The following is a 16,066-nucleotide window of genomic DNA, read 5'->3' as shown; positions in this document are numbered from 1 at the left end:
CCGCGCTCGACCGGAAAGCGGTACATCGCCCCACCGTGTCCGATGCACTGGATCGACCTGCCCTCGAGGTAGGAGCCGATCAGTCGGCGGAGGTATGCGGGGACGCCGTGATACTCCAGCGCCCCCGCGATCACCGACCAGGGCAGGGTGTTGAAGGCGTTCCTTACATCTAAGGATAACGCCATCGCCACCCCGCCCCGGGATACAGCTTCGTCGGAGAGGGCCCGCACGCGCAGAATTGCGTCGATAGTCGAGCGGCCCTCTCTGAAGCCGTATTGCTCCGCCGAAAGATCGGGACCCGTCTCGGTCAGGTGCCGGACGATGCGGGCCGCGACGATTCTCTCGAGCATCTTGCCCGCTTCGTCCAGCAACACGATGGGGCGATAGCCCGCGGGTGAGTCCGCGGGGCGCCCGTCCTTCCGCAGAAGGACCAGTCTGCCCGTCTTCCATTTCGACGGGAACCGTCCCGACTCGAGGCACGCTTCGAAAAGCCCCCCGAGCCGGTCCCCTAGGGCCTCGAAGGCCAAGCTCCAGACCCGGCCGTGAACGCCGTCAGGGCCGGGGGCCGTGTCCTTCGCTCTCATTTTGGACACGGCCGCATGGATCTCCGCCCCCGTGATAGGGGGAGGGGGCTCCTCGGCAGCGGGAACGCTGGGGCGACGTGGAGGTGTGCCCCACGTGGCGTCCATCTGGGGGGGCTCAAAGTCCCCCCCCGCTGCCGGCGGGAAAAGCGCGGAAACTATCTCCCGCAGCTGCCGAGGCTGGAGCCGCTCGGTCACCGGGAGCGCCCACGGCTGCAGTTTCCTGCGAACCATCTTGTATGGGCGCCCCCAGGGATCTTCGTCGAGCGACTCCAGGAGAGTCTTCATGCTCTGCTTCTTGGCCTCGCCGATGGCCAGCTGCAGCGCCGTCTGCTTTTGACGACAGTCAGCGTGCAGCTGGGCCGCCGTCTCCGCGAACGCAGCGTCGCGACGACGGCGGCGGCGGTGGCGTGCGCTCCGGCGGCGCGCCCTCACGCACTCCTCGCGGAGTCTTGCGATCTCGGGCGACCACCAGAACGCACCCCCACGTGGTGCTCGGGGGCCGACCCGGGGCATGGCGGCATCACAAATGTTTGCCATGGTGCCCCGGAACCAGTCGACCTCCGCATCCACGTCCGCGAGCCGCGCGGGTTTTGGCGCCCACGCAGCAACAGCGGCCGCCTCCATCAGCAACTCCTTGTTCATCCGTTTCAAGGCCCACCTGGGGAACGAACGAGGCGCACCTTGCGGGAGCTCCTCTTCGCCGCGGGCGCCCACGGCTGACGACGACGACAAGGAGGAGGCGGAGAGCTCGAATCGGACGTATCTGTGGTCCGAGAGCGTCTCCGCCCCCTCGAGTACGCGCCAGCCGCGGGTGCGGCGCACGGCGGACGGGGACGCGAACGTCACGTCCACGTGAGATTGCCCGTTCCACCGCACGCAAGTCGCGACCGTGCCTCTGTTTAGGAGACAGAGGCCGGTCGCGATCGCCCACTCCGAAAGGGCCCCGCCTCGCGAATCCGTGCGGGGGGAACCCCAAGCCGTACACTTGGCGTTGAGGTCCCCCGCGACGATGACAGGGCGGGACCCGAGGCGGTGTAAAAGCGCCTCGAGCCCGCCCAGAAACCGCTCGAATTCGGCGAGGCTCCTGTTCGGAGAAAAGTACGCCCCGATCACGACGGTCCCGTCGATCCTAGCCGCGACGTACCCGGGTCCCCTGGCCACCATATCCAAGGGGGGTAACGCCGCGGACTGTCTTAGTACGATGGCCACGGAGCCGTCGACGTCCCCCATCCAGCAGTCCTGGTCGGTGGGGACGAAGTACGGCTCCGCGGCGACAGCAACATCAATTGACCACTCCGCCATGGTGTGGACGAGGAGATCCTGTGCCCTAGCGGAGTGAGAACTTAGAACCCTGTCAAGTGTTATGTTTTTTTATGTTTAGAATGAACAAAGCTATTTATTTAAGTGCTTTGTTTATCAATATTTGACTACAGTGTAAAGTTATCAAAGGTTGAACACAGAGCTAGTGCGTTTTTGAGCACGATTTGTGTTTAAACGATCATACCTAAAAAATTAAGGCGATAACATAGGGTTTTTTATTTTTCATTACAATATATATACTATAAACATGAGGATATTAAATAAAAAAAAACATACACCTGTTCCTACAAAAATATTTATTTACAGCTCTTTTATTTTGCATAAAAATTTGGCGGCGCAAGCCGTAATTCTAGACAAACTTTTATCATCACAGATGCGCAAATATCACATTTAGGCCTACAATTTAAGTAGTATAATATGGGTTATCTTGCATTCTTACAAAATATACAAAAATCCAATCGATAGCATTAGCCATTACTGAAATATGTTAAAATTAGTGCTGCAGGTCTCATTCGCACAGTGAAATCTTTGTAGTTTTACAGATTCTTTGTTCTACAAAATAGACAATGTAAAAACAAGAATAATCATACCAAATAGAACATTTCAAGCCCTTTCTAAAAATATATCACACTTGTGTATTGTACTGTATTACAAAAACATATTCAAGAGTAAACAACAAAATCGGCGGGCTACACCAATATTTAAGGTTCGGTACACACCGAGTCTGATCCGGAACATTATTTTTTCCGGATCCGGAGTTTTGTCGGTCGGTTTTGTTTGTTGTTGACTGTCTGTGACACCCATCCCAAAATGCCTAAAGTTAATTATTACTTCCGTAGGTGTAGCAACTTCTCTGTGGAAAGTTTGCAGGGTATGATGATGACCAGAACAACAGATACTGGAACTTATATATTTTGATACTTTATGTATGTATTTGGAATTTCGGCATTTTTACGTTATTTATTTCGACCTTATCTATATTGATTTTATATATTTTGATACGTACTCTGACGTAGACTAGGTAATCGGATCCGGAGTAAACAAAAAAACAAAAAACAACTTGCACTAAACGGCGGGCGTTTGCGCTAGATTAATATGGTATACGGTGTGGCATCCTATGATACACAGATTAACATTGCAGGTGGTTCACCGCCACACCGTCGAGCGCTGCACTTTGGCAGAGTAGCAGAGCTTGCAGCGCTGTTTTTTTGTGTTTTTTCCTGGCAAGTGCATGTCCCGTATGCATGCCGCTGGTTCTGGTCGAGCTGCCGGTGCTAAAGACCGGGAAGGTGCTGCTGATCTGCTGCTTTGCAGCAGTTGCTTTGCCAACTGCAGGCGGAATTCACGGTGAAGGGCGTGAGTGCGGTTGTGGTTGAACTGTGATGTATTACTGTGTGTAAGTGTATATTACTGGTACCTAAAAAATCTAGTTCAATGCAAAATAGTGAATGGAGATTAGTAATTGACTATAGAAAACTGAACAATTGTATAGAAGATGATAAATTCCCATTACCTGATATTACAGACATTTTAGAATCCTTGTCTGGTAGTATATATTTCACTCATTTAGATTTACATCAAGGCTACTATAATGTTAAATTAGAAGAAAATAGTCGAAAATTCACTTCATTCTATTCTGGACTACTGGGATTAAAAACGAGTCCAAGTTCCTTTTCTCGCATGATGAATATAGCTCTAGCGGGTCTCACTTACGAGAAATGTTTAATTTATTGCGATGATTTAATTTGTCCTGGCAGGATCGCCACCGCAGAAAGGTTAAATCTAACCTCTTCACCGCCTACTGTAGTGGTATTTCCGATGCTCGTAAGGTAATGATATAAATTCTCTGGTATGTATAAGACTTCAGATAGTAGGTCTTGATGCTTTGTTTGATTTAATCTAAGCTCGCCATTTATTAGAGTGAGGTCGAGCACATAACAGTGCAGAATTGTACACATTGCATGTTGAAACATTGAAAATGGAAGCCTCCGATCTAAGCGGGGATCAATTCCTCTGAGTAATTCATAAGTTCGTTCAATTTGATCAATATACCCGGAAAATTCAAAATTCTGTGAATAAATCTCCTGCACAGGGATTGAACTACTGTGCGGTCCCAAGTCATACATTGGTTCATCGTTTGGGGGTGTTTCAGTTTTGGCTACGAAGTTATATGTAGGTTCTGGAGCTGAGGAAGGTTTCTTCTCAAGCTTCTTGCCTTTCCAGGCTGCACTACGCTCGGCAGGACCTCGTGGCTTCACGGGCCTCTCTTCGAACTCGCGAACGGCGTTCCAGTCTTGTTCGAAATTCTGTTTTTGCTGGAATTCGTACGCTCGTCGCTGGCTTCTGTTGCCTTCTCGCTGTCCACTAGCGGGCTGACCACGCTGAAATGGTTGCGATCGTCCGTTTCCACGGGAATTCTGAGTTTGTTGGTTCGACATCCTGTCGTGCAATGATTTGCAATGAAATGTTTATAACGTCATTACGAAAGCATTATGCATCGATACATTTAAAAGTCGGCGAAATAATTTTTTGTACCAGATTATGTTACGTGATTTCTCAATGGGATAGGCAGACAGCATTTGATCTTTGTGGTCGATGCCGCCCATTGAGAGATTAAAATAGAAAAAAAATTTTTTTAACACAGAAGAAAACTTTTGTACCAGGTGGGTACAGTAATATCACTCGCTAACCTACATACTAAAGAATACCCCAATATAATCAAGTATATGAAATGTTTTTCTTAGCACGATTCACATCACCGTTAAATAGCAACAAACAGTCAGACGTCCAAACACTTACCTTTAGACTTAACTACCCTATCAATTTATCGTTTTGAATAAATATTTTGTATATAGACTTTAATTTTAAGCCAGTCCTTATTGTGAAGAAGTGTAGGATGTTTATTTTTTTATTGGTCGCATTTAGCTCGTTTTGGAGGTTTTTTATACTTAATGTGGTCTTTAAAATATTTGGTTACAACGTTTTTTTGTTCATTTGTCCAAGGAACAAGTGTCCTCTTTTTTTTTTGCAGATGTGTTGTAAGTAAGTACTTGGGAAGTTGGAGCAACTTGCTTGTCTCTATTCAGGTTAATATTTTGCGATGGACCTGCTTCTTCTTATTCCATATCAACAACTTCCTGATTTTCGATCTCGTTTCCTATCACTTCTTCGTCCATGTTCAATTCTATCTCATCTAAAGTTTTTCCTTGATATTCATCCGCTTTTCCATCTTCCATCAATAGTAAAAGTTTAGAAATTTTTGCAGTTTGATAAACGTCGCTGGGTAACCTGTAATTATTTTTGTGTACACTCAGGGTGTGACCCATAAAAGTAGCTAGTTGTTCGAGCTCTAATTCAGCCATTGTAAATAGCTAGGTCATCGTTGCTAGATGTTTTCGCAAGCGCGTTGATGTAAGAGCTTTATAGTTTTTGGCACCACTGGCTTTTGCATATTTCTCTAAAATTTTGTAGCCACAAACAGTTGTTCCACCTGCTTTTACAAATAGCAAATTATTGTCGTCTTTAACATACATGTGTCTCACTGATAACATTTTTTAATATCGTCTTGCACTTCAATACTAAACAGTACTGGCACCCCTCTTCCTCTTTTACCACGGATCACTATTCTTTTTAATTTATCTACTAACATTTTTTCAGTGGATTTGAGAATTTTGTCAAATTCTTCATATTTATTGTTGTCGTTGCCATGGTCATCAGTTTTTACGGATCACAAGTCCCTGCCATTTGCTTTCTCTTATAATCGTGAAAAATGCTCTCCAAAGCAATTTCGGTATCTGGACTACATCTCCCAATTTACAACGGATATCCAGTATGTCCAAGGAAGCCAAAATGTTGTAGCTGACGCGCTCTCTGGCATAGAGGAAGTTAGTCCGCACTCGCAGCATCACAAGACTCGGATCTAGAATCACAACAGCTGCTAGAGAAAGGTTCGGCATTAGATCTGAAGGAAATTAAAATACCAGACTCCGACAAGGAAATTTACTGCGACGTATCCACACCAAATCCACGACCATATATAACAGTAGTTTTCAAGAAACCTATTTTTGACGCGCTTCATAAACAGCCATCCAGGTGCAAAAGCCACTGCAAGAATGGTTACGAGTGTTGGCAACCCAACAAATTGGTATAAAACCTTTTTTATTGTTGTGGTTGTGGTTTTTGGCGTACATATTACGTTTAATAGCAAACCTAACAATATTAATATACAAACTAGTTATTTACATAGTAAAGAACTCGAGCGATCTTTATCTTTATTGATTAAGCATGAACAAGAATATTACTTCAGTAAGGAATTAAAGTTACTGCGAAAAGGTGAGAATATTAAGGGCCCTCTGAAACCTTTGCATCCATTTTTTGATGACCAAGGTTTGTTACGTGTTGGGGGAAGGTTACAAGATAAAAGGTTGGCGCGGGGACCTCGTAAGAGGTTCGGCCCCCGGCCCGAAAAAAAGAAGAAGGTTACAAAATGCTTCTATTTCGTATAATCAAAAGCATCCTATGATCCTTCCGAAGCGTTCCAAGCTAACCGAACTTATTATCTCGCGAGAGCACCTCAGACTCCTTCATGCTGGTCCCAAGTTATTAGTATCTCAGTTAAACCAGAAATATTGGCTTTTGAATGGTTTACGTCAAGTTAAAAAGATTACTCACAAATGTTTAAACTGTTTCAGAATGAAAGCGACTTGTGCAGAGCAGCTGATGGGGTCTATCCCTACACATCGTGTGACGCCCTCCAAAGCTTTCCAAGTTGTCGGTATAGATTATGCTGGGCCGATAACTCAATAACTTTGGTCTCAGCAGGGAAGTAGTGTAGGAATGATACCTAGTTACTCGTATTGTGGTGTAGCAAGAGGGCGTGTAAATAGCCCTCCTGCGGCGGGACTGTGAGTTAACGTGGTAGCGGTCGTATTATTTTGTTGTTGTATCGTTTTCTTAGCGTGTGAATTAGTATTCGAAGCCGCATAATTATTATCGTAGCACTGAACAACAAGTTGAGATTGAAATTATTGCATGTTGATTTTTATTGACATGCTTTTAATGGATGCGACAAACTTAAACAATTTATGCAACCCGTGTTCGATTTAATAAACTCATAACGTGCTTGCGGAGAAATCATATTTTTAAATTCATTGCAACGATACCACTGCGTGTGGTGCGAGCTCGAGCAAAGATCGCACGTAGATAAGGATCTACCTATGCGCGAAACCGGTTTATTGACCCTTTCAGTGCAGACTGGGTCATTATAACTACTAGAAATAAAAGACTTATGATTTTTAGATTTCTCTATGTTACATTTCGGTGCAAGAGCGTTCTAATATTTTAATCTGATCCTGTATAAATTTAATGAACATTTCAGTTGTGGGTATTTCAATACCACGAACCGATGCTTCGCTTCAAAAGAATGTAACGTTTGAGGATCTAACCTTCTCAGTGAGCATTTTAATAAAATTAAATCAGTTAAATCGAGTAAATTTAATTGTTTTAAAGCGGCAATCGAAGATGAAATTTTTTCAATAAACATATTTAAACTATTTGCGGTGGGTAAACCATTTTTTAAATCTAATATATGACGGAGGGTAGTCTTCTTAATGTTTTTAAAAAATGTGAAGTCAGCATTGCTGAGAATCGTCGAGCGATGACTCATGTTTGGGCTTCCGAAACAAAACTTCACGAGAACTTCGTGAGTTGCGTATATTTCACGAGGAGCGTAATAACGTCCCAGAGAGATCCGTACTGTACTACGACTCGGACACGATTGACCCAGCGCTAGACAGTACGGCCGTATTTATAGGGCTTGGTACACGTGAGCGTGTTTACACGTTTTCGAAGCATTGAAATTACAATAAAAGTACGTAATTATACAACATGTAACATATTTAGCGCACACCCTCAAACACCCCAATTAGACTTTATTAGTATAAACGCTATGTATACACCAAATATTATTTATATGTGCGTTAACATTGATTATTTGTGAAATTAGTTATTCCCATTTCGTGGAAATAAAATGGTCACTGATTCACATTCCGCTGCGCACGCACACACAGACACATGTACCTACTCGCCGCGCCCGCTCCCCGCTCTCCGAGTGCCACCCGACAAAAATAAGTAGGTAATAATTATAGGTACACGAAATAACTACATTATGATTTATCATAGTAAATATTTATGATTCTTCTTTCCATCACACTTTTCAGGTTTTGGATTGTTGTCATTGAATAATTTTGTTCTATGTGAAGCCAATATTGTGTAATTACTGATTAGTTAAAGTAAATTTGTAAATAAGAATTATTAAACTGCTGATAAAGCGTGATTTGATTAGACGCCACAATACCTACCTACGACAAAGTTCAACAAAGACGGCGTAAAAGATGTGAATAAAAATATTTACAATAATTTAAAGATCATAAACAAACTTACAGTTTAATCTGCACTCACACGGCATTGTCGTTTTAGAACATTTTCAAAATGTCCACCGCCTTGTTCAATGCACTTTAATGACCATTTTCGTAATTGTTGTTTTATTTTAGATAATACTGCAATGTCATTTTTCACTTTTTCAAAGGCGGTTATTATCTTATTCTTTAGTTCTTCGGCACTTATTTTCTGTGTGTTATAAACTAGCGATTTAATTCGCCCTCACAAAAAAAGTCGAGAGGCGTCAAATCAGCTGATCTAGGAGGCCACTGAACAGGCCCTCCGCGCCCGATCCAGCGTTCTCCGTACTCGGCATGAAGATGCTGGCGAACACTCCAGGTGAAATGCGCGGGGGCACCATCGTGTTGGTAAAATACCTCTTGTAAATTAACAAGAGGTACGTCCTCTAATAGAGTAGGTAAAGTTTCTCGTAAAAATAGTAAATATGACTCTCCTGTCAGACGTTGTAAAAATACTGGTCCCAGTATGTGTGTACCGATCATACCCGCCCAGACATTGATTGAAAATCGATGTTGGAAGGAGTCTACTCTGCATACGTGTGGATTTTCATGCATCCATAAATGCGTGTTATGTTGATTGTACATTCCCACACGTGTGAATGTACTTTCGTCAGTCCAAATAATGTTTCGCTGCCAATTTTGTAATAACCAGCGGCAGAACTCTAAGCGTGGTCAGTAGTCACTTGGCGTCAGCTCCTGGCATCGCCTGAGGTGGAATGGATGCTCGCCATCACCACTAAGCGTGCGCCATATGTGCATATGGCTACAGCCAAAACGTGGCGCTACTTCCCGGGTGCTACTGTGCGGATTTTCGTCGAAATAATCGAGAATTTCGTTTTGGAGACGAGTGTGTGTACGCATATTGTCTCCCCTGTCGATAGCCGTGTTTGCACGAAAAGTTCCGTGGTCTCGAAGCCGTTGTGTTGCTGATAACATAGTGCGGCGGTCTACACTAGTACCGTATGTCGCGTTAAATACATGCTAGTGCCACATTATCATCACACCGTGCCAAAGTTCTCACCATTTCTGTGTATTGAACGTTAGTATACCGAAAAGACATAGCGAAATACGGGAGATATTTTATTTGCACTATCACTTGACCTCTTATCGGTAAGGTGGACGCGGCGTGACTGACTTGTCAAAAATATTTTGTTGACTTCGCTGTTTAGATTTTTCTTTGATCACCGCCGACGCAACCCCCCCGAAGAAAGAAAGGGATAGTAATTATTTTTGTGTTACATGGCTTTCTTTTATGTATCGTAGTGTTGCTGTGTGCCGGCGGTCGCTGTTGGTATTGTGTGCGTAGGTATTTTATTTTGTAATAGACTATTAGCCTTGAAATAAGTATCAGATTTCTTTAATTAAATAATAATTTTTTTACTAATTAGATATTTCATTTTGAAAAGTCTTAATACCCTGACTTACGTTCCATTTTCGTTTCTATGAACTGTTTATCTAGCTGTGTAGGGTGACTGTAATTTACTTAGTTTTAACTAAATTTTAGAAAAAAAAATTGGTGCATAAAAAACAATCAAAATCGATCCAGATTCCGATTCTGAACAAATTACTTTCAGGGTGTGCGTTAATTATGTTACATGTTGTATAAAGTGCTGTAGTGTGTAAGTCAATAATTCAGTATAATAAAAGTCGTCGTACAGACAATACGTGTTTTAATCAACAACATCTACTTCCCACACCTCATAGCGACCCTGCCTTGCGCAATCACGTCGGTGTTTCGCACCAGGCACCGGGCGACGGCGCGACGGACAAATACGCGGGGATCAGCGAATTCCTGTGTGCCTCAGTGCACGAAGTTAATTGTTGTGAATTATAAAAGTTATAAAACAAAGGAGAATAACGCCAACCACTGCACTGAAAACGTCGTTTGAAGACAGAAATTTTTATATTAAAATTATATACAATGGGCAACGGAAACAATAAGCAAGAGATAAAGGAGGTGATTGTTGGAGAAAATACTATGATAGTCTCATATCGAGAGGAACAACATCATATTGCTGTCGGCCTTGGGAATAATCATACTTGTGATTGTCGCTGTACTTGTGAAAAAAGTACTGAACAAAGCGAAGAAATGGATAGATAAAAGAGTTAATACTGAGTTTATAAGAAGAATGCGTATGCGGCTGTCCAAAAGGATCCATGGCGAAGGAGAAGGAGTTGAGGATGTGTAGTGTTTTTATTATTATCATTTTTTATTATCTTTTTTTTTTCTGTAAGCTATAAAGCTAAAAGTGCTATGGTTGTGTTTTTGTGTGCTACTTACTACGATTCCAGATCAAGGTTCCGTCACGGATTTTTTTTTAATGTACTTTAAGTTTAGTTTATAATTAGTGAGTATATTTTAATCTCAATTAAAATTTATGGAAGAAAATGTAGAACAAATCTTATGAGAGTTAACTGACATACAAATTTATTTAAGAAAATAGGGCTCTAAGAGAAAGCAATATAAAAAGGTTGTAGATGAAAAAATATTAAAGGCTAAAAAGCTATATTCTTCTTATATAAATATTGTAAGTACTATTTCCGAGCATAAAATTTCGTTAGAATTAGATGAACTTATATTTGAAGTATGAAAGGAAAAAATTGAATTAGTTTACTCAAAAATTCTTACTTATAGTACTGAATCTAACTTAAAATATAATAATTTTGACAAAATGGAAACCTTTGAGATAAGAACGGCAACATCATTAATTCCTATAATGGATGGTTCTGAAGAAACAACAGAAAAAATATTGACACTACAGAATTATATAGTGATTGCTTAAAAAATAAAGATCAAGTAAAGTTGCTAATATCTTTCGTGTTAAAAACCAGACTTACTAAATGTGCTAGGTTAAAATTAAAAAGTGAATATAATGATATAGAAAGTCTCGTAAAAGACATGAAATCTTATTTGCTTACAAAATCAATGCTTTCTCAAATAAATAACTTAAGTCAAAATAATAAGTCTATCAGCGAATATGGAAATAAATTATCAGAATTATTCATAGGCTTGACTATCGCACAAGCTGGCGGAAATACTAAGACCTATAAATGAAAAACTTGCAATCAAAAGATTTTCTGATGGGTTAAGAAATAGGCGATTAAGTACCATTATTTCAGCATGCAACTATTAGGACCTAAAAGACGTGGTGCGAGCAGCGGAAGACGAGGAGTTGGCTCAACCTTCATCATCTAGCAATATTTTCAACATGAGAGGTAGGTCAAATAACAGACCCTGTAGGTGGCGGCCTCCCCCCGGTGAAGGTCAAGGGGCGACCTGAGGGGGTGAGGCCGCGCGGCGCGCTACCAGCACTCTAGCGCGCTGCCGTGGAGTGAATAGAGCGACCGGTCGACGGTGTATCGCGTCCCGACCCGGCAGGCTGGTTCTGGTCCAGCGGGGTATTCCGGGACACCAGCGGCACCGTCTGGGCGGCCCGACGGGCTGCCGTACCGAGACGGCCGACGTTTCAGAGCCTTCGATTCGCCTCGAAGGCTCCGTCGGCTGGGCGTCCTTGGGGTGAGCCGCGCCGTCTGGTTGTAGTGTTGACCGCGGTAGCCCCCCTACCTAATCCGGGTTCTGACCTCGGAGGGGATCGGACGTCGGGTGTAAGAGTGCAGAGGAGTCGTTTAGTGGGTGGGCTCTAAAATCCTTGGGCCCGCGGTCTGCTCACAACACCATGCAGATCGTTGAGTCTCACATACCCCGCGCGCCCCTTTTGCGCGGGGACCTCGTAGGAGGTTCGGCCCTCTACCCGAAAGAAAAGGTCAAATAACAGATATAATAACAGAGGAGGTCGAACTAATTATTACAAGAACAATTTTAGTCTCACAAAACCATTCGGATATGGTAATATGCCACAGTTAATAAATATAATAATTTTAAACAAGAACATTTCAATAATAATTCTCGTGGTGGATATTACCGTGGAACAAGTAATAACAGGGGAAATAATTATAATTATTCATCAACAAGATATTGTCGTGGTAGAGAAAATCCTAGAAGTTTACAACATAGAATGTTTCCGGTTCAATTGTGTGGCAATACGGAAACACAAAAAGAAAAATTAGAAAATGAAAATCAGTTTTTTCGGTGTTAAATATTTTAATATTCTGATTTGTAATGAAAATGTTAGATATGTTTAAAAAGGCTTATACTAATTTGGATGACTTAAAAGTGTTTGGTCAAAATGTGTATGTGCATATACCGGAAAACCTAAGAAGAAAGTGGGACTCTAAAAGTAAAAAGGGTCGGCTATGATGAAAATGTAAGAGGTTTTAGAATTTATTTCCCCGATTCAGCCACAATAGACATAAAGGGAGATGTTGTTTTTGAGTCACCTAAATTCAGTGAAATAGTAAATGACACTTTTGAAGAAGAAATAAAAGAAAATGTAAATGATGAAGAGGAAGAATATTATACAGATACATCTAGTGATACAGAAGAAAATGAAAAAGAAGTAAAGAAAGAGTTACCAGAAAAGAGAGAAAAAAGAAAACCCATGTAGTTACAAGATTATGACACAGAAACTAGCTTTATGTGTATATTAAATGAACCTAAAACGAAGCTATTAATGAAGATTAGCTAAGAAAAGAAAAATGAAGCTATTAACAGTGAGAGTAGTAAGAAGTGGAATGAAGCCATGAAAAATGAATTCGAAGTTCTAAAAGAAAATGATACCTGGAATAGTGAAATAAAAATTCCTAAAGACAAGAGAGTAATAGATAGCAAATGGGTCTATAAAATAAAACAAGACAGTAAATAACCCAGTACAAGGCACGTTTGATTGCCAGAGGTTTTCAACAGGAAGACGTATTTGAAGCCTATGATGTGTATGCACCAGTAGCTAAAATTTCTACCTTCAAGATGTTAATGGCTTTGGCCAGTAAAATGAAATTACCAGTCCATCACATGGATGTACGGAGTGCTTTCCTGTATGGAGATATACAGGAAGATGTTTATATGAGACTACCACTTGGATGTGATGACAATGTAAGTGTTGTTAAATTAAACAAAAGTATATATAGACTAAAGAAATCACTCAAGTACTGGAATTTAAAGTTTGATAAAGTAAGTACTGGAATTTAAAGTTTGATAAAGTTATTGCTAAGAAAGGGCTTAGTAGATCTGAAAATGATTTCTGTCTTTATTGTAAAGTAAATTCTGAATATAAAATTTATTTGTTATTGTTTGTCGATGATATATTTATTATGAGAACTAATGATAAGGTGGTACACAGTTTAAAACTTTACTTGAATAATATTTTCTCTATGAAATACTTAGGTCATGTAACTAATTATTTAGGTATTCATGTTGAGCAAGATTTTCAAAATGGTATTATTGAAAAAGTTTAATATGTGTGAGTCAAAACCTATGTCTACTCCAATGGAATTTAAGTTTCAGATGTTTCAGTCAAAGCACTCAGATCCTAAGTTAGAAAATCAATGTAGACAAATTCTTGGATCTTTAATTTATGCTGTTTTGTGTAATAGAGCTGATTTATGTCCTAGCATATTTAAGTTGTTTTCAAAATTGTGCAAATGAAGCATTATTAAAAGCTCTAAAAAGAGTGCTTAGGTATGTAAATGCTACACTTGATCTGAAGTTGACTTTCAATAGTAATGCAAGTATTGATTTGATTGGATATGTTGATTCTGACTAGGGAAGTGATATAAATGACAGAAAGCCAACATCAGGATGATTTAATTGTTATATTTAGGTATGAAACAGCTTACCGATCTAAATTCTCCGTAGCCTTATGAGATGCGGCTCAAATTGTGCCCCATTCATTTCGAGGCAGATTAGAGCTCGGCGTTGCGTCTCCTTATGCAGGCGGGGCATCATCGTGGGGTCTTCGACACAGTCCTCACGTAATTTGTCGAAAACATTCACGATCCTCAACTCATCAAACAACTCGGTGAGGTGCTCACAGGCGAACCTTACCGCGTGTGAAGCTGCACCATCATGCTCAAACCATGTGTGGCGATATTCACCCAATGATAAGTTGTCTAAGATGTTCACCAACTGTTCATATATAAAGATTAAATAACGCTGTCCGTCAAGTCGCTGTGGCAGAGATACTGGCCCTATTATGCGATCCTTAAATAAACTTGCCCATACGTTAACCGACCATCGGGTTTGGTGCCCGGTTTGTAGAACAGCGTGCGGGTTCACCTCGGAATACATGTGTGTATTTCTTCGGTTCCACAGCCCGTTTCTGGTGAATGTTGACTCGTCCGTCCACATCACGTGCTCAATGACAAACCAGGGACACGTTCTTGCTGGTATAATAACCAACGGCAGAAAAGTCGCCGGCGGTCATGATCGCCAGATACGAAAGCTTGTACTTTGTGCACTTTGTATGGCCGCATTCGGTTACGTTTTAACACCTTGTGAACGGTCCAGTATGACCCACTAATTCCATTCCGACGCCTCAACAATTTAGCGATATTTCGTGTACCTAAGTACGGATACCGGCGAACGACATCTAAAATGCGCTCCTCGAACTGAACAGCCACTTGACTTCCACCTCTTGCCACTACTGGAGCAATGGGCCGATTTTTCAACACTCGCTGAAATGCTGCTGTTATCAGACGAGAGTCAGCCAGATGTCGAGCTGTCGGGAATCTCTCTCGGTAAATTCGCAATGCACACGAAGAATTCCCGCGAGATTCTCTAAGACACATTAACTTGTTACCGTATTTAGTCTAGTCAACAATTCAAAAACGTGAAAAATAGAGTAATTCCGAATCGAATGAGCCATCGCTCATATTTTTAGGACCTTTATCTCTATTTTTCACGTTTTTGAACGTGTTGACTAGACTAATTCACGAGCACTATAAACGTACGCGTTAGGCATTGTTAAGATAAAACAATATCAAAAAACAACACAAACTTAACAAGAGACACAAAATGTAACAATAAAATAATAACAAGAATTTAATTAACAATACGATTAAACGAATATCTGTTGCTCATATGCGCACATGAAAGTCTAAATGAAACTGCCTCAAAAATTAAAAATACTAAATAAAAACTCCATAATAATAAATAATCAATCCCACCAAAACAAACCGCTCCTTTTGGGGTGTCGACTTTGAGAACCATATCCCCTCCCTGCTTAAGGAGAAAAGTCCTTAAGGCGTGGACAGCAGCCTCATCACAGCCGCCTCGTGAACTAAAACCTAATTGCACTGGTTGGAAGTATTGTTTTCATATTTCCATATTTTTCTTGCAACAGATTTTGGCTGCCAGACGGCGATATACGATCATTTATTTAGAGCACATAAATTTACACCATAGAGAATGTCAATGATTTTATCATTGACTTTGCCCGAAAACATAAAATTAATTAAATCTTTAAGTCTTTTAAAAGCGATTGGCTGACGGCGCCACAGCTGCCACTAGTTAGATCTTTAAGGTGCTGTGGAGTTAGGCTATCAAGTCCGCCAGAAGAACCACTCTGAAAAGACGCAAGAGCATTAGCAACATCCTCTATGGTCGCCTCTATGGCTTGTTCAGAGCTGGAAGGGTAAGGAAAAAATATGTTTGATGACGGATCTGGGTGTTTACTTTCGAGAGCTTGCAAAGTATTGGAGGTATTAGACGCTATTACGTCAGTTGAAAACAAAAGTTTTGCAGCACCCCTTATATCACTATAACCGTGTCTAGTTTTAACTTTTTTTTTAAATGTGGTCTCAGAGTAG

The sequence above is a fragment of the Bombyx mori genome, chromosome 14 (assembly GCF_030269925.1).
Source record: "Bombyx mori chromosome 14, ASM3026992v2".
NCBI classification, from domain to species: domain Eukaryota; kingdom Metazoa; phylum Arthropoda; class Insecta; order Lepidoptera; family Bombycidae; genus Bombyx; species Bombyx mori.
This window is presented reverse-complemented; position numbering follows the sequence as displayed.